This window comes from Struthio camelus, chromosome 3 (genome assembly GCF_040807025.1).
Source record: "Struthio camelus isolate bStrCam1 chromosome 3, bStrCam1.hap1, whole genome shotgun sequence".
NCBI classification, from domain to species: Eukaryota; Metazoa; Chordata; class Aves; order Struthioniformes; family Struthionidae; genus Struthio; species Struthio camelus.
This window is the reverse complement of record NC_090944.1, coordinates 84,791,118-84,811,495: the sequence shown is the minus strand read 5'-3', so window position 1 is coordinate 84,811,495 and position 20,378 is coordinate 84,791,118. Positions and strand designations below refer to the sequence as shown.

The window sequence follows — 20,378 nt, the reverse complement described above, 5'->3', positions numbered from 1 at the left end:
GATTACTCAAGCAACTAATCTTACTCTGAATAGCTTTTCCAGTTTTTGTGCTGTTCTCCACCGTGTATGAACTGCATCATGCTCATATACAGTTTGCAAGTAGAGCAGGCAGAAACAGGAGGAGGAAGGGCACTCATTGCAACAGCTATGACTGAGATCTCCTAGACCCTTATGACAAACGGTAAGTTGAAAAGTGCCAAATCAGTTAACACTGACCAGCCACAAAGTCAGTAAGAAGAGCCATGGTGAAGTAGCAATTTCTTGCCTCCGTTATCTTTTACGCTTTGCTTTCAAAGGCAGGACTCCCTCGTTCTCTTCTAGCAATTCCATTCCCCAGGTGCAAGGTTGCATGGGCTGCCTGCACAGAGCTTACGCACCGTGTTGAAACCCTCTCGCTGGCTGCCTAGGCCAGTAATTGCAACTACAGCAATGTCTATGTTCAAGAGAATAACAAGAGTCTCAGATGTCTCAATGACATTTCGACAGTCAACAAAAGAAACCGTTGCAGTGACCTAGCTATGGTAAATGTCTCTGACAGGCCCTTTGCAACAAACTAACCAGAGTGGAGCAAGATCCTCTTTACAGCATCAGTTCAGGAGCTCATATTTATTCAGGACAGCACTTAAACATGTATTGACTTTAAGTATGCATTTCTGTCTGCATGCCCCTATGCATGCCAAAAGCAGGTTGTCTTCTAATGTTTCTGCTCAGTGACAGCAGACGTCTTCAACCAAGCTGTCCTTCACAGACACTAGGTCTTGATCTGCTGACAGGGTTCCACCTTCCTGCACCCTCCCAATAAATCTTCCTCTATTAAATTATCCTTTGGAAGGGACCATAGTGACTCTCAAAGATGTTTGTAGAGCTCCCCTTGAAATTCTAATGAAAAATGTTGAGTTTCAGTGCTGATGAGACATATAGCATAGGCAGAGAAACAGCACCCTCCCCGGGAACTCTGTTTTTCTACTGAAACACTAGACAGCAGCTCAGGGGGGCAAACCTTGTCTTTTTATTTTGCCTACAGAAAGACAGATCATTTCAAATGTGTGGACTTCGGCAGCTTCTCTCCTCTGGCTGCTCCCTGCTACGCCAGCAAAACAAAGTTTCTATAAACCCTGATTAATCAGCTACATAAGCCAGGTTTACAGATGCAAAAACATCTGGATGTTTTATAAACAATAAAATATGTTTTGATATACAATAAATATGGTTGCTTTTATGAGGTTTCCTTCCCACTTTTCAAGGAACATTCTCAATCATGCAGTCAAACCTTTATTGAAAAAACCACCTGCTCTCACACAGCTTCTTTTTCTTGCTCTGCTGAGCAGCTCCTTAATTCAGGTTTCAAAAGCCCATTAGTTACTGATCACGTAGGTGTCCAGCCTCTGTTTACAGTATCACCATTGGGAATTACAAAGATGCAAAATTCAAGCTGGAAGACCTCCAGAGGTCTCTTGTCCAACCTCCTGCTCAAAAAAGGACTAACACCAACACACAGTGAGACGAGCTCTGGCTGATTCTTCAAAACCTCTACGAATGGAGATCGCACAGCCTCTCTGTGGACCTGCTCCAGTGTTGCACCAGCATCCTAGGGTGATCGTTTTCCCTAATGGCCAACCCAAACCTCCCAAACTGCAACATGTGGGCATCCCCCCTTGTTGCCTTACCTACCACCACCAAGAAGAGTTGGCTCTGCTGTAACCCCTCTTCAAGTAGCTGTAGGCTGCTACAGGACCACCCCTTACCCTCCTCTGCCAGAACGGACAAGTCCAGCTCCCTCAGCCTCTCCTCTTTGGCCAGGTGCTCTAGCTGGCCACCATCTCTGTAGGTTTTGCTGGAGCCTCCCCAGACCCTCCATCCCTCTGGAACTAGGGGCCCAGTACCCCAGGTGCGGCTCCCAGCCCTGGGCAGAGGGAAATATTACCTCGACTGCTAGCCACACTTCCCCTAGTGCATGCAGTTTGCCTGGTTTGCAGCAAGAGCGCATCATTTAGGTTTTCTCTCTCAGTGGCTCTGTAACATAACCGAACACCGAGGAGTCCGCAGGATCAGTGTGGTAGGAAGCAAAGCTGCAGTCGATAAGCTCTGCTTTACCAAAGTTGCAGCTTTCCAATTGGAATTACAATAAAGAATTGTAGGGGTCAAAGGATACAAAAGGAACCAACCCAGCCAGAAAGCCATATGGAAAGTATTCAATTTAAAACAAATGTGGCTTTAGGCAAAGAGAAGTTTATCGGCTCTAACGCTGAATGAAAGGGATTGGCTGAGATTTTAAAAACAGATCTTTCTAAGGTTTTGATTACTTTACTCGTGGTAGCACCACACTTTACTGCACACTGTTCCTATTTCATTAGTTAGCTCACTTTTCTTGCTGCAGTTTGACCTCAGGTATCTGAAGGCATCCAGGATAAAGCTATCAGAGCATGGTTCAATTAAATAACTTTGCTGTAAGTGCTGATTCATCAAAAACAATATTTGTGTGTAAAATATGTGCCAGGCTTGACAAGAAAGGGATTTTTGGTTAAAAACAAAGAGAAACAGAGGGAACCTTGCCCACCTTGCTATAGCCTGGCAGTTGGCATGCTGATCTGGGGTATGGCTCAAGGCCCTGACCTCAGTCACGTAGAGGAACAAGGTGAAGTTGGGCCTACTTCATCTCATAGGGGCATCTGCAAGGTTGCTGTCCCAAAGGGCTCAGCTACATTGCAGAGCCAGGACTCTCGCTCTGCCAGGGCACTTACCACTCTGTAAGCCCCTCAGAGGACAGAAAGTCACTGCTTCCTGCTGTCACAGTCCATTTCTAGATGCACTCTCCTGTCCTAGACTTCCCCTATAGCATCAGTTCAAGAAAATAGCCTAGATTTTCAGAGGAAGGATAACCCTGGGATTGCAGCAGTTGAGTGGCAAGAAAAGCTCACTTCGTCCTAAGGCTTGATCCTGCAAGCCAGGCTCATTTGTCTTTAAAAAAACAAAAAAACAAAAAACCCCAAAACGTTGCCTGAAACAAGCAATACTAGTTAGGAGAGAAAATATAAATCTGATCCATCACTCCAAGTTATTCAGTCCTCAAACTAGCCCTTTCTGCGGGGATCCTGAACTTCCTAGGAACAATGGTCTTGAAAGCTCATAGTTAAACGAAGAAAGAATTAGATGATGCCGACACAGCAGGCCAAGCACTATGAGGACACCTCCTATAACCTCCCTCTGTCACTAGGATCCCACTATTCATTGCACATCCAGGTGCTGGATGTGGATCTGCACATGCTCAAGAGCCTACATGATACATTTCATGCCAGGCTGGGCTAAAGAAAGCACAGCCGCTTGAAAAATCAAGGCATCATTTCAATCTCACATCAAGGGAGACAAAGAAGAAAAGGGGTCAGGAAGAGGAGGAGTTGAAACAAGGGAGATAAAAGTCAGTGAAAGAACTACTGTAATAATATTAGAGGTGACATGGAAATAGGAACACAAATGGTAATCTGATGCAGACTGGAAGGAAGCATAGTGCTGAAACTGAGAAAAAAGGTAAAAGAAGTAGTATGAATGGAAACGAGGGAAGGATAAGACTACGCAGAGCTAGAGCTACTGGGAGGATGTTGGGCTTCATCCACTTCTAACAGGACCTTGCACTAATCTTCCAGCCTCCTCCAAACAGATGAATATGATAATTAAAATTGCCTCACTTAAGCACAAATATCCACCAGGCATACAAGTACACCAATCTCAGTAACAGTCATAGAAAGATGTGTAAATCAAACTCCATCCTCCTGGGGGAGAAAAGACACATCAGATTATATCGAGGATTTTGTAGGAATGATGGAAGAAGTGGTAGGTTTACCAAGGGGAAGACCGAACATGTAGAGAAACCCCAACACCTCGCTCACTACCTAGCTTAACCCACCCCTCACCTCGCAGGATGGACAAGTTGCACTGCTGCTCGCTCCCAATTTTAAAACCACAACTCCATTCAGCCCTGCTGGGTCCAACCCAGCCAATTGGGCATTCAGAAATGGACCAGGACAATCTTCACTTTTAGGGCCCCTCCACAGCGGGGAACATTTCCACCACTTCCCTGAGCTGCAGTCTGATCCTGCCAGTCATCTCTTCCTACCACAGATCTCTTGCAGTGGTCTGAACTTCAGCAGGCTGCTTGGATCCTTAGAGGAAGATGGCCTTAAAGGGTCCCAAGATAAGATTTCAGATCAGCATGAAAGCTGCACAGCTGCCAGTTATTACAGTGCCTGTGGTTTTCAGCAGTTATTCTCCTATCAAAGACATTAGATCTGATGCTTTTTAAAAGCATACAGGATTCCAGCTGTCTGTTCCCCATCTAACACCTACTCTGGCAGCCCAGGAAGTCAACTGGACTTCAGCAAATTCTGGATGGGGTCCCAGAACAGTAGCAATGAAAAGGCTGGCTCTTCAAATCCATTCGCCCCAACCTTTTTTCTTTCCTAATAAATACTGGGATCAACTACCAAGTGTTTAGCAGAACTGAAGGTTGATTCTTCCCTGCCTCCTCACTATTTGCCCCTTTAAATATGGCTAAGTTTTTCATTATTGGTTCCAAAACTGATTTAACAATTCTCAGGACTTGCTCTCCAGACAGTTTAAATCAACCTGGAAACATCTTTAGACCTCATCTAAAGAATTAACCTGCAGTTAGAATAAAACTAAATCCTTTTCTATATTCACAGTTGTGAGGAGGAGTTACTCCTTTCTGCTATCTTCAGTGTAGAAATCCAACATTAGCTATAGCTACAGGAATTTGTGTATAGTATCTTGGCCCCAAAAATGCAGGGCTGATTAAAGCCCTGGTACTGGATTTTCACAGTTGAAATATCCACTAGTAATGCCAAAGTTTCTGTTTGTGTCAGGACTGTGGGAGAACATTTTATAAATGATGTAAGTCCAGAGCATGAGGTCTGAGCTTAGGATAGAAAATACTCTAAACAACCACACAAGGAGGCAGCTTGCACTTGCCAAATCACACAGATTCTTCAGAGGGCCTCATCAATTATCTAGCAAAGGAAAAAGTAAGTTAGCTACAAAAGAAAAGGAAAGTACTGACCCTTCGTTATCAATCCATAATTGCGGGGAACATTTCCCAGCCAAACCCAACCAATCAAAACCTTTTAAGATATAAATTTAACAAGTTCTTGAAATCTGAGGCCACAATATCATGCACTGTCAATTCACCACCTCAATTCTAGATACTAATTATTTACTTTTTCCTTCTCTAGTCATCAAAAATTTTCCTGCATTTTCCTCCTATGTGTCACTACTTCAGGACTGGAAAACTGGATCCATAAAATGTGTTCTGCTGCAAAGAGAACATATATTTGACAAACAGTCCATAGACAACATTCATACACTCTATAAACATCTACCAACCTCTCTTCTCACTTCAGGTAGAAGTTTGGGAGACTAAGTACCGTAACCCAGTCATGGGAAAAGTAACAGCTTGAGAAGAGAAGTTGTATTTCCTTAGAGATAATGAGCACATCGGAAATTGATCAAATGTACTCATTCGAAAAGACCAAAAACGTCAACTGGCAAATGAAATCCTGGCATGGCTGACTGTACCAAAAATCATCATAGCCTACATGGCAACAGAAAGCTGCAGGGTTTTTTTTGTTTTATATATTTTTAAAGGAAGTTCTAGGCATCAAATGAGACAGACTGACTCTGTACCCTGGATCTGAGCCTAATGCTCCTGTACAAAAAAATTAATATGGAAAACTAAATAAAGAGGGTCAAACTGCTCAATTCATTCACCCTCCTCAAAGAGTAGATCCTTGTCTTACTTAAGGAGTCCTTAACTGCTCCCTAAGCACAATCAATTGTCCTCTGTGATAATAACTGTGCACCGCTGCCAATCTGCAAGAGCAATCCAGTTTCAGAGCCAAGTAACCTAGCTTAAGAACACCCTGCAGCTTGCCTCGCAAAAGCCACCATCAGGGCTAGAAAAGTAAAGTATCTCAGCCAGCTGCGGTTCCTAGATCTCTGAGCTATTTCTTTGGGACATGACACTACTGTATGCCATGAACCCTCACGACTGTTTGAGCTCTTCCACCATGGAGGAGGTGCCACAGAGCTACCAGCTGCACTTTTTTACCAAAAGAGATAGAGACTGAGTGAAAGGAGGAAAAGACACTATATTTTTATTCTTCAGGCGGCAACTCTGAAATCAGTTAATTCCGTTTATGAAGTAAATCCCTTTGTAGAACACTCACACTCTTAACACTTATTGGGTTGGCCTCCCCTAAACTGCAACTGCTGAAAAATGTATATTCAAAGACACTTTTAAGTTTATAGCACACGTGGCAAATGCAACCTAGGGAGCCTGTACAACTGCCCCTATTTTGCAGCTTGGGAAACAGAGACAGCATCGTCGCCCAGGGTGCAAAAAAAGTCAGGGATCCTAATGCTGCAGAAGGCACCAGGTTTGTAGCCTTCCAGTGGCATATCACTTTGTACACTCATTTTAAGGATTGAGACAATTCTGATGTGCCATTTTATTTTTTCATCCTGTCTGAAATAGATTATAAAACAAGGTATGTCTGAAAGAGGGAAAAGCTGAGTTTTAGCAGCAGAGCTAGATGTCTAAAGCTCTGCCTTCTTTTGTGCAGATCAAGGCTTTCAATCAAGTTGTTTGTTATTCATCAACAGCAAAAGCAAAATGGCATTTTACCATCACTCAGAGGCACAACAGAAATAGAATAGCCCACCTTTCTGGTCCAACCATTCACACAGAGGCGGCAGCTTTGTCCTCCACTTTCACGTATTCTCACTGTTACCTATCTTCACACACCTATCCCAAAGCCACATCAGCAGAAAAGCAAACAACAAAGAGGACAGACAAACATTGCAAGAGGATACTTGTTTTCCACCCCAAAATTAATGCACCATGTCACTTTGGAAAATTATTAACGGATTTTTATTTTATTTTTAGCTGACAGCTTGATCCGAGCTCTGTTGAGAAAATGGGAGCAATTCCACTGACTTCAGCGAGGGCTGGATCAGGGCCATCCTCAGAAGAATTCATTCTGCAAAGATATTTCCTGTAACTGGTGTGCCAGCTCAAACAGTGCTGATGTGGCCCTCTAAATCAAGATGTGCTGATTACTCTAACTACAGAAGACTCTGGATCTGATGATTTATTAAAGTTCAGTTGTAGCGCAAGCCATATCACTAGTTCCAGTGGGACTCTCCATGGCATTAAGGCAGTGAACATGTGTAAGAGTACAAGTATAGGATCAAAGAAAGAAGGACTGAAACAGGAGAAAAAATCCACCCTAAGGCTTACTGGGTAGGTAGGTCCCCTACCATTTAAAAAGTCCTGTCAACTTTGTCCCTATGTGGACTGCTCAGCTTTTTTAATGCCACTAATTCGTACATTCAGCATCAGATCTCCTCCTGGTAATAAGCCAATCAGTTAAGGCAGTGGAGGAAAGTTCCAAATAAATCCTTTGTTTCTCAGAGAAAAATTGTTCAACACGTTTCCACTCACTCTGCTTGGCCACAGAAAGCAGGGACTGGAACTCTTCAGTTCCTGCTTCGCACAATGGAAAGCGTGCCATAATTCACCAGGCCCAGGCCAGGAGTTTTGGGCAGAGTACCAGTAACCAATGGTAATATCTGATTTATGTGAAGCTATTCATTACAAATCTGTAGACGAGGCTACCTGGCATCCAATGTACATTCTTTAAATTGACAGTATTAACAGAAGTTTCCAATACTTTCTTTGAAGAGCCCTCTGAATGCTAAGTACAGTAGGACTAGGACTGATGGTGAGTTACTGATGGCTTAATATTACTTGACGCATTCTCCAGGGGCCTGCTGAAGTCAATGCAAAAGTTCTCTTCTGTGTCGGTGGCCTTTGAACGGAGCCCATAGGCTGGGCTGTCCTCCTCTTTCTGCTTGCTCATTCGATGCCTTCAGACGCTGCCCATTCAAGTTTCTCTAGTGACCAAACCACCACGGCTAGCTTCCTCCGATAAAAAGCCCCAGCAGCCTTAAATGGACCGTCAAGGCACACAAGAGCCCTGGCCCCAATCTGCAAGCGTCCATCCATGCAGGAGCATTGACCAGCATCTGTGTTTTCACTGATCCCAAAGAAAGGCAGGACTGCAGGGAAGGTGCCTTTGGGAACCCCTTGCAAGGGCAGAGCAGGCGATGTCAGCACACAAAGTGTCTGGACACCTCTGCAGAGGAGACGTCCTACTGAATCTAAGTATTTTCTGAGGAGTTACAAGCAGTCTTCTACCCTATCTAGCACATTTATATTCCTTAGATTTTTTGGTCAATACCATGAAATCAGAAAGTTCTTTAACTGATACAAAAATATCCTTCCTGTCTGACTTCTGGTGCTTTGATTCAATATTATTTACTGACAATAAATTCCACAGATACCTTATCTGCTGTATGAAATCCGAATTTGTCTCATGGGTCCCAAACATACAGCATTCCACTTGAACTGTTGGTCCTCCCCATTACAATGTGCAGGGGCAGGTAAATAGGAATGATTTAGTTACCCCCTACAATATCTGCTATTGCTGACTCTAAGACTCTTACATTTCTTTCCTTGGAAAGTTTCTGGGCAATTCCTTCTTTCTCTTCTGGAAATCCTCTGCCCAAAGATTAGAACTTGCCAGGCTTCTTTAGCATGGTCTGTATCTCAAGCTGAACATGATTATCTCATGATTAACCACTAGCTTCTCTCTGAGCTAGTACAACCAAGCGGGATCCCAAGCAACAAGCACAAAAGATGTAAAGATTTATTTTCTAAACAATGTCCTGCAGGGACCTGGAATCAGGTCACATGAGGGTACACAGAAGTCGCTCCTTCCCATTGACTTAGGGTTTAATTGTCTGTCTGCTCTCCCTGAAGACTTGCCTTTGGCATCCTGCTCCCAATCATGATCATTGCTCACCTAACTCTGCCAGTATATTTGTACAACCAAAAACTGTAAATTGTAAGAAGGAACCAGTGACCATGCTGCTAATCAGGCAGGTATATGCACTACAAAAAAAAAAAAAAAGTAGCAAAACAATAGTACACAGTCATTGCGACCGCGTACGAGGCAGAGATGACAGGCATCTGGTCTGCACGTTACTTGACAGGGTTTTCTCTTCTTCTAAGTCACCTTTAAGATAGCTGCCTTGTAAACTTGCTGCCTTGTAGATCAGACCGGTTGACTTGATCTGTCATTACAGGAGATGGAAAGCTTTATTTATATCAGTGTGGACATATGGGACATACCCCTTGGGAAGGTTTCATCAGCAAAGACCCTGAGACAAAAACAACTATATACCAAGCGCAGAAACACAGGAACGGATTAAAGCCTACTGCTATGGTGCACACTGCATGTTTACATGCAGAATGACAGCTACAAAAGGCACTGATCTCAGGTCATACAAATGGCCAGTGTGACAACAGGGTAAAAACAAGACAGTTGGCAGGGTCTGGATATGCAAGGGGAGAATGGAGACTCTGCTAAATTGTGCTTTGCCGCATGCATAAACCAAATGATGAAAAATATAGGGTAATGGTTTCTCCAGCTGGGCCAAGAGCAATAACAGCAAAAGTCATCCACGCTGAGCCATTCAGCTCCTAGATTCACTACTGCTATTATTTAACAAAAAGAACAGTTTGTTTTTCCCATCTTTCCCTTGCTATACTAATCTCAAAAGGTGCTGTAGAGAGAGGTATACCTTAAAAAAGCCCATTTGCCTTATTTCATATAATTATCTCAATGCAGTATATATCTTCAATTTATGATTCTCAGTTGGGGACTGAAACTTGTCTCAGGAGCACTTTAAAATATCCCTCACAACATGCATTTGAAGTCTTTGACTGAAGACTTCATCCAAAGCTCTTTGGTGCACTATGAGCTGAAACCTTGGTAGCACTCTGTGTACCCAGCGTTTTTGCAGCCTACTCCCACTTCAGAGGGACAGGGAAAGCAGCCAGTCATTGCAGCTTCAAGTCCATTGAGAGGATAAAAAGCTCACCTTGACAGTCCAGTAAAATTTAGCAGGAGGGTCCTGAGCTCTCCTGGCTGAATGGCATGCTTCCCCGGGGCTCCCTGCTGCAACCCACACAAAGCGCACTACCCTGGGCTCCGAAACATATGGTTTACATCAAGCCACCGTTTCAGTTTTTGGAGAACTAGAGTTGACAGTTTGACTCAGCTGTTTCTATGAGAATAAAACATGAAGCCTATTCCAGCACCAAGTCTATTGAAAATTTCCAAGTAAAAGACAGCAATAACGAAAGGGAGATGGATAGATATAGCAGAGACTATGAGAGCACGTAAAGTATTTAGAACTGTAACCCCCCTACAATAAAGTCTTCAATTGTTTAGAGAAAATGGAGCAACAGTTAGCGAAGAATATACTTTTATGTCATAAAACTTTAATTATTCTCCATTCCCCAATAAACAAAAAATGGAAAAGCCGAACATTTGGCAGACCCATTTCAGAAATGTTTTTAAGACCAGCTACTTCAAAAGCAACATTGGAAAGCAGCTTTTAAATCTGCCATTCAAGTATCCCTTGGTCTAGATACATCTACTCCATCCACCCAGCTATCTAATTCATGTTGATATTAGTCTATGTTTTTCATGCTAGAACTGGTCTTTCTAATCTTCCTTCTGGAGTCTTTCCAAGACATCTGTCAAGGTCCTAACAGCATTTGCTTGCTTACATTTGAAGTTCTTCATTTGGCAGAAATAACCTTTTTTCTGTTGTTTTCTGGAGAAAGATTGTTCTCTTTGACGTGGTTTAACCATATCAACTGAAAGTACGGGCAGAACAACTAACAGCACAAGGATCCCTCTTCCCCCACAGGACAAAGAGGGATAAATTCTGACTTTCTGAGGCTATTCCTCTCTGAGGCTATTCTGAGCCTATTCCTCAGGGCTCCAGTGAACAATCCTAGGCAAAAAGCACAATAGTGATAGTATGAAAAGCAGAATTCAGCTTAAAACCTTTAAACTTTGATTCTGCTAACAAAAAATGTCATATCTGTAACATTCTAGTGAGTTTAAATTGTACACATGGGTATTCTTGTAATCCTTGCTAACTGATTTTAAGCCTAACCTTTATCCATGCTTCAAAATGGAGGGGGCAAGGAGGGTCTGACCTCTGTGGTACTCCAGGGTTCACTCAAAGCTGGCTGATCTCACTGAAAGCCTTTCCTTATCATGCCCATCACAGGAAATTAGGCTGGTTAAAAGGTGAACTTATTAACTATCAGAAAAACAAGTTGAAAGTAAGACAATAGGAATGAAAACATATTTCTTTTACACCATTACTAAGACAAACATGAACAGCCTGAGCAGTCAATGGGCTTGACAAAGTCACTAATTCTAGTTGATTCCATGCACATAATTTCAGTCCCCTCGTCCTCAGTAATAAGGGAATATTTGTGCTTCTTCCCTGAGATGCAGCTGCGGTTTCCCAGTGCTGACACAGCACCACTCGGCAGGGCCTGTGGCTGTTTCAGTTGGTGGGTTCCCTGCGACTTTCAGACCCTTGTTAACGGGCAAGAAATTCACATTCCTTGGCTTCAGTTGATATTTAACTACAGAAATAGCACAAATATCAACTTATAATATCTTAAACCCTGTTTCTGAGATAAATCAGAGCCTAAGGGTGCTTTAAGTGGTGAGGCCTGAACTTAATTTGACTGCAATCAATCACAAACACGACAGAAGCACGGGACAAAGATAATAGAGCTTGTTTTCCTCTAGATAATCCTTGTATAGGCTGTTCTCTAGTCCTAGTCAGAAATTCAGTGAAGGCTATCAAACTGCCTGAGAGATAGGGAACATTAATCCACACTGAGCTCCTCTTGCCATGACAAGAGGTTGTCTGGAATGAAACTAGCCCCTTCAAAGCTCATGTCTTTCTACACTGCATATAAAGACTCTCATCTCCAATTCATTCTTGTTTTCGTATTCACTTTGTGTATTTACTCAGAAGTTTCTAAGTTTCTGACAGTTTAAAATTAAACACAGCATCTCAAAAACCTGCCAGGAAAGTACAGAGGAAACATAACATCGTCACAAAGCTAACAGCGCTACAGCCTTACAGTCTCACGGCTACAGTCTTATCTTCAAAATCACGGTCACCTGACCCACACTGCTATTTAATGGGTATTTTGCTGGCATATTCAGGCCTTGACCATACACTGTCCATGGAAGAGAAGAAGAGAGGGACACCACAGAACAGACATCTACTGAGCAATGCTAAATACTTGGAAACCACCTCTGTCCCAGGACACCCCTGAGTCACAGACTGTTGGAGGCTGGGGATGTTTTATCTATATGCGCTCACTAGCCATACACACTTCTCACAACCATCTCTAAAAAGTCTTTTACTGCATTGGCCCTGGATGCCCACTCTGCTCAGCACTGAAGAAGTCCATTACTATCACAAACAGTAACTCTTCTGAGTGAAAAGAGAACGTCTTTAAAGCCCATTTCGCATTTCTCTCCCTGTGTGCGTTTGGGCCACTCCAGCCAGCAAGAAGTAAGTTGATCACGCTGACTACATGCTACGGGGGCAAAAGAAGAAAAGAGTCCCTGAGAGACTCTAGAGGCAGCACGACCACACTGAGCTACCCCACGGCTCCAGAGCAAACCCAATGCAAATCCTGCACTGTGATGGATTAATCTCTCTGGTACAGTATATTGGCTCCCATGCTGACAGCTGACTCTTCTGCATATCAGTCTTTCAATGTGTTTCTAAGGGAAAGAATGTACCACTGCTACAAAAGCACGTGGTAAAATCCACCACAGCAGTAGGAAGAAATGATACCTTTTCCTAGCACTGCTGCTTTTAGATGAAGTTTCTCGTGGTTTCATCCTGAACACATGGAATATGAGAAAGCATTTGCTCAGACTGACTTGATCTCAATGGTCTGTTTCATCTTCTGTGATGCTGCCACCAAGGGAGAGATTTCTTTAGAGGTTTCCACACACACAAATACACACAGAGCTTGTTTTAAGTTGAAAATGAAGATGGCACTCCTCCTCCCACCCAGGAGCGCCCAGACTGAAAGGGTGGCCCAGCTGTGCACCAGGTCATCACCCCAGAGATGCCTTTCTCTCCAGCATGGATGCTAGCATGGAGCCTGCAGGATGCCACTTTGCCCAGTCTGGAAAGGAGGAGGTCTGAGGTAACCGCAGTGCAGACTACCCATGTTTATCCTCACCCCCATCGGTGTGGCTTGTAGGTGAGCTGGCATATTGTTCTCTAGGTGGGCTCAAAGGGTGCCCGCAGACAAGGCAGTAAAAAAGAAAGAGCATTGTTTGTAGGCTGTCATGCGTCCCCTTCACCACTGCTCCCACTCCATACCTCCCTGCAGTCTGAGCTAGCTTTGAAGTGGGTTGGCAGGGGACACAAGCCAGATGAAGATCATATGCTCTGTGACCCAAACCTGTGTCCTGCTTCCTGCAGGCATGGCCATAAATCTCCAAGGAGGAAAACACACCTACTAAAATTGCACTGCTCATTAGGAGGCTAACTAAACCGTAGCAGCATCTTTATGCTGTGCACCTGGACTCCTCAGGAACCTCAGTCTTCACTCCATTGCACTCCTTTCACATTAGTGAAATCTCATTAAAATCAGTGGTGTTACAGATGCAGTCAAGTGAAGAATGAGGCCCTGCTCATTTAAAGGCTGAAGAAAATATTGCACATAATTATCCTGATGGGAGATAGGGATTACGCTTCTGGAAATTCACAGCAAGCAGCACAGCCCTCTACTTCCACCAGCTTTTTCTCCAGTCCTGAGCAATGGCTACCTGCACCCCTAAACCACCAAGCTTTAAATGCTTAGTTCATCCCATTTAATGAAATATTTCTATTCAAACATGTAATTCCTTTTCAATAGCCCAGCTGTTGGCCTCAGTGACATTTCTGCAGCAAAGTCCCAAAGCAGGAGACAAAAGGTGCCCTTCTCAGTCCCAATTTGGTACGCTGCCAGGCCAGGAGCGAACTGACAACTCTCAGGCCCCTTCACCTTCACATTCCCACTCTCCAGAGCGTGTGAAAAAACAATTCATTTTGGGCGCTTTAACACCGACCAAATGGTTTACATTAGTTGTTTGTGGAAAAGCTAATAACTCTTAATAGGCAACAGTAACAACTAGCTAAAAACTCATGGCTTAAACTGTTCTTCAGGGACCCCAAACTGGGATTATCACAAAACTGGGATTATCACAAAAATAGGTCAGTGAGAAACTTATGAAGCAAAGATTAGCTTTGGATTGAAAGGCTTGACAATTTCAATAGTCTAGCTCTGATTTTGTTTCACTCTTTTATGAATATTGGAAACTTCACAAAATCATCCTCCTTAAGAGCTCTGGAGTATCTTCATGGGGCGGGGGGTGTACACCTCTCTCTAAAACTAGCTAAATGTATGCTAACCCTGCTCCCTTACCCTGTATAGTGGCAAAGATTTTTTAATCTACCAGAGATTCACATGTTTATGTAAAGTCTTTCCATTTCATTGCTAGCTGAAGCGCACGTTTAACTTTCCACTAGAAAGTGCCAAAAATTCCTCAGACTCACAAACTCAGAAAACAGGAATTCGAGCTTCATCATGCATTCAAGGAAGAAAGTTAAAACTCTCCATTTCTATTTCACATTTTAAACTGTTCATAAATCAGAAAAGACCGAGAGTTTCTCAAAGTGCAAGTTTGCTAACAATAAAATACTGGCTCTGTCAGCGCACCTTTAGTCCTCTCTCATTAGCAACTCTCAGAGATGAAGTTTATTCACAGGGATTTCAAAAAGTACATCTTAAAAGATCACAGTCACAGTTTCTTCCTCTCTACAAAAATGCAAATTAAAAACACTAAAATATCATTAACCTATCTACCATATAGTACTGTTTACAATTCATATCTTGAAATAATACCAAACCTGGTTCTTCTGAATTACAACAAATAATGTCAAATAAATAAAGTCAAAGATCTTTCAAAAAAGATATGAATAGCTTTGTACTCTGAAAAGGGAAGCTGGCTGCACATGTTCCAAGCGTCCCGAAGTTCAAACCTCATAAATACTACATGAAATACCTGTCAAGGAAACGGTCAGAACAATACCATCACCATTTTCAGTAACGCTGCACTAGCCTGAACTCAGACCAGAAATGTATAGGCATAGATCCTCACTACTGATAAATAACCTTTTCTTTTCATTTCATTTTCAGAAAGAAAACCTCTGCAGACAGATTCAAAGTGATGTCTTCATGCAAAGTCCAGGGCTGTATTCTACATCACTCTACATCTAATCCTACCATACTTCAGCAGATACGGCCAAGAAAAGAGCAGCAGCCACTTGCCTTCATTTCAAGTAAGTAACCAAGAGAGTAATCAGCACATTTGTTTACACATTGCAGTCTGTCAACTGTCAGCTGGGATAGTCAGCAAAGATTTTAACCAATTAATAGCCTTGAAAGGTGGCTGAACATGTGGCAAGATGTACCCATGGCTTTGTAGGTTTGTAAAAGTGAAAGCTTTGCCGTCCTCCTTGGTTTGGCCTTGGGATATCTAGAATTGAAAACAGAAATATCTACAAAGCAACTGATAATTTGGCCTCTCGTGTTGAGGTGTAGAGCTGCTCCCTTTTCCCTGTGCACCACAGAGCACCCCGACCAGTGCAATATCCAGTAAGTGGGACATCTTGAGAGGGAAAAAATCAACCCTTCATGTGAACAAAACCTCTGTACAAATCAGGAGACAAGTCTCAGGAAGGAAGAGGGTTGACCTTCAGCCTCCAACACGCCATAGGTATCGGCCTGCCTGAGCCATGGGTTACCCGTGTGCATGAACTGCTGTCTGCGGTTGCTAAATGGATCCATGTTTTAGCACCCAGAATGGGAAATGTGGAAGGAGGGGTAGGGTGGAAGGGGCACTGCTACTACAAGAAAACAGGGTATACTATATGTGCATTAAGAAACAGGGATAGAGAATAGAAGATATATTTTTCCTGACTTTAATACCCTTTATACAATCTTTTGTTGAATTTGCTTTTACAGTGAAGAAAGGCCTCTTCATTGCAGTAGTCATCATTAACAGGTTTGCCAACCAGTATCAGCTGTTTTTTATTTCCAGAACATAGAACTGTGACAGCCACACTGAATCCTGAGTGCAGCAATGCGGTGGCTTTGTAATAACATTCGTGCATCTGGTGAGATCTTGCCTACAGCACAATTCTTACCATAGTCCTCAGAAAAACAGTCATCAGCCACACTGATCAGATGGGAAGTAGGACAGATGTGGTTCTTTACCCTACTATTTAGGCTTTACCAATGAGGTCAGAAACTTACCAAAGGGAGTTAAGTGTTTCAGCTGAAAATTAATCATATAGTTCTGCACAATTAACTGTACTTTCTTTTTTTTTCCCTTAAAGAGCAAATATTTGGAGTCAGATTTCACTATCTCTACTCAGCCTTACTATGTCTTCTGTTACATATATCATCATTAACCTCAGGGGCTATATTAATAGATTAAGCATCCGTATACACGCATAGAAGTGGAAGGATCTGCTCTTTGCTCTCAATCTCAGTTTGTGAATGTTGACTGCTGTCTTGAAGGAGTACCACTGATATTGCTCGTTAAGTAAAAGCACCCCTGAGGCAGGTTAACCTAACCCATGACCCTGGGAAAGAAAAACAGAACAAAAGGAGCAGGGAAGAGCAAAAAGAATAACTGAGGAAAAAGATTTCAGAGAAACTGACAATTAATAGTTATTCTTACCCCTCCGTCAAACTAGAAAGAAAAGTTATGCCCACCACGCAGCTGATGACCCACAATTGTCTTGGGTGCAGAAAGGAAAATGTATTTCACTGTAATCTGCTACGTAAAGGAGCAGCAGAATTGCTGACCAACCATTGTCACCAGGCTTGAATCTGGCACAGGCACAATGAGAACACAGCTCTGAATGGCTCAACCGCAAAAATAAAAAAGCCAGTTAAATAACTACAACAAAACCCAACAACACAGTCTTTTTTTTCCTTTTTCTCTGGGAGTATTAACATATTAGGGATGAACAATGAGAAACATTATTTTACTGTTACTAGTTCTTTTATTGTCTTTGTTACTTGTGCCAACAAATTTGGAGTCAGCAGAATCTAAACCCAACTCAATGATCTTGCTTTTAGATTTTTTTTTTAAGACAATCAACTGTGCAAAGGTCTAAAGCTAATTCTTGGCTTTAGAGTCCTAAAATCCTAAAAACTTTTTCCTGTATTTTTAATCTCTGCTAGGACAAATCAGAGACCATGGGATTTGGACCTTCCCTGTGCTAGATACCACTGAAGCACTGTAAGGGAAAATACCAGGCCCAGAGATCTCACTTTGAAAGGAAGCTCTTCAAATTCAGCTTGGATGAACACAGCCTAACAGCTGCCATCTGACTGCTGTGAAGTGACCCTCTGACACTGAGCTGGCAACCAGGCAGTTCAGAGGCAACCAAGTTTTCAAAATGGCAAAATAAATCAAAGTAACACCCATCTGGCACTGCCTGCTTTGCTTGTTGGCTTGTGAGCTGTGAACATCTCTTCAAAACCCTAGCCAGCTCCTGTAATGAGTTCCTGTTGAAAATCAACTCTTATTTCTATAACAGTAACATCTTCTACCATCCCAAGGCTTCAACTAGACTGGTACGGCATGAAAGGATATGTTATTCAACATAATTATGGCCAGGCTGCATCTGGATGTCCTGCATGGCCAATGCTGGAGCAGCAGCCCTGCAATGACAGCAAAAACAACGCCCTAGCTGTGAGCCCTTTAACCAAGCCTGGCTGATACTGGCAGAGCTGAGAAGTTTGTACTGCTCTACAAGTAGCTAAGTAGTCTGTTACTGTCTTATGGGCTGGCCATCTGCTACCGTTCAACAGCACAAACATTTTGTTAAAGCAGCAAAACTTCCTGAAACCCAGTGATTTCCTTCTGTACAAAGGGGCCCCAAATTACTTCAAAACTCTTGCAGACATTTCAAAGTTTTGCTCTTTGCCCTATCATTTTTCATAAGGACTGCTAGTAACAATAATAATAATTAAAAAACAATAATATTTGTACAATGTAAGCAACCGAAAATGTATACTTACTGGAAGCCCCTCTTGCTGTGTGTGAAAACCAAATGGATCCTTTCTCATTGCCAACAATCTTACGAATGCTATGGCTAATTTCATACAGGCTCTTCTGTTTGGAATCGTAGGGTCTGTTTCTGCCATCCTTACTCACTGCAATTAGCAGCTTGTTCTGCAGGGCTCTGGTCTTAAAAAAAGCCTTCCTTCTCTCCAAGGAAAGCAGCACGTGGAATGGTGCCAACATGCTAAAAAGAATCCCCCCCCCCTCTAAAAACATACCTTCTTCATTCAGGAACATTTACATTAACTCAGTGCTACTCTGATGCTTCCCCTATCAGTCCCTGAGGTCCATCCATCACTTCAGCTCTTGCCTCAGTTCTCTCCACTCTCTCTGGGCATCCTTTGGGATGCCCAGGAACAAGGACAGTGGTTTATATGTAACTGCATATCAAGGAGATGTATGCAGAAAGTGTTGCCTACTGCAGCCAAAGAACTAGCATTAATCCTTTTAGTATGAAATCATATCTCAAGCTCAGCCTAGAGCAATCCTCACACCCAGGATAGTCTCTGCTCTGGGAGACAAGCAATCCCCAAACTGATTCGAACCCATCTGACTGCAAAGCAACTCCAGCACTCACAGCTAGGTTTCCTAAAAAAGAGTGAGGCCACCTTACAAAGGCTATTGGGATATAAACATTACTGTCAATGCCAAACTTTCTCAAGCAAAAGTCATTCTATTTTTTTCTTGTTTATGTCTTAAAATGTTACTCCCCTCTCTTTTAGGCAAGCCAGCCCTGCTAAGAGCTGGCTTGTCACCATTACAAAGGAATGATTTAAATAAATACAAAGCCATTTCTCTTTTAACTTTAGTAAAGTGGTGATCTGAAGTCTATTTCCATCCCTCCAAGGTTTCACACTGTCATTCCCATTCCCATGTCACATCATCAGCTGCAGGTTTCCATCCCAACCTACAGAGTGTGGCTCCAAACATGAGCAGGATCCTGCAATGTCTCATACTGCTCACCACCTCTCACTGAAAGTAATTTAAAGAGCTATTTTTGCAGTGGAAAGCTATCGTGTTTGCAGACGTATGTAGCACTTCTAAGGGCATGACAAGTCTTAAGTGTTGAGGAGCAGCTATCAGCATCAAAAGCCTTCCTTTGGGAACTTCTTGGTGGGCCATCAGGATGAGAACAGATACTCAGGTCTCTGCGGAGTCACCCATGTACATCAAGTATAACTTGCCCCATCTCCTCTACGTACATACACCTTTGGACTTGAAACCTGAGCAACAGGGTTCCAGCATCGCTGAAGTTGCTGTAACATCATACAATGTAGCAAGTATATAGATTGAAAATAAATCATTTCACTCATAAAACAAACAAGGAATAGAGAAGTCGAGCAAAAACAGCAGGAACCAAAGATCACTTTTTAAACAGTCCCAATTAGACTCTGAAGTTTACCGACTATAATAAATGAACAGTGTGAGGGCTGGGCTACAAGTACAATTCCATGCTCTCCAAATCTGTGCTATTAGCCTCTTTCACCAAAGAAACACGATCTGATCACTGAGCTGAATTTATCCCCACGTGTTCTGCTGTGTGGAACAGCCAAATTAACATCGCCAGATTTCAGAGAAGGAAATTAAGCTACGCGAGTCTGCAGACTCGATCCAGCAAAATAATATTCACGTGCTTCCTTCAACTATGTTCAGCAATTTCAGGAACTGCATGTGGGAGATAAACACGTGTGTAAGTGTTTGGAAAATCACAGCACAATACACAGGCAGTCTACAGAAGAGAGAAAACCAGAACTTGTTTCCAAAATTACCGAGGGGACCCTGAGCTCCCATGACTTTCTCCTCCTCAAGTGACGGTGAGCTCACTGCATTACAGGGATGACATGTGCAAGAACAGCAAAAAACTAGCAGTCTTTTATTGAGATTTGCTAAAAGCCTGCTGAGATACTACTGAGCATCTCTCAGAAGATTTTGGTCACATCCCCTTGTTTTGGAAAGTTCCAAGTAGAAGAAAACAGTGGCTTAGGTTGAACAGTACTCAGCCACCACACTGTGGAAAAAAGCTTTCACTCCATTTTTAAAAACAGGGAAACTGAAGCCCAGGAAAGGCAAGATGCCGCTCTGAAAGTTTGTCTCAGATCTAAGCAGGAAACTAAGTCTTCATATCCCCAGTCTACCTCCCCAGTAAGAAGACCTCAGATATTTATCAAATACGTGGATTAAAAATACATGCCACTTGAAACCAGG

General features: G+C 42.7%; 1 protein-coding gene across 3 annotated transcripts in view; it reads right to left on the bottom strand.

Annotated features, from left to right (window-relative positions):
* Positions 1-20,378, bottom strand: part of FNDC1 (fibronectin type III domain containing 1) — an 81,646-nt gene that overhangs the window by 51,928 nt on the left and 9,340 nt on the right. The gene's annotated exons all lie outside the window — the stretch shown is intronic.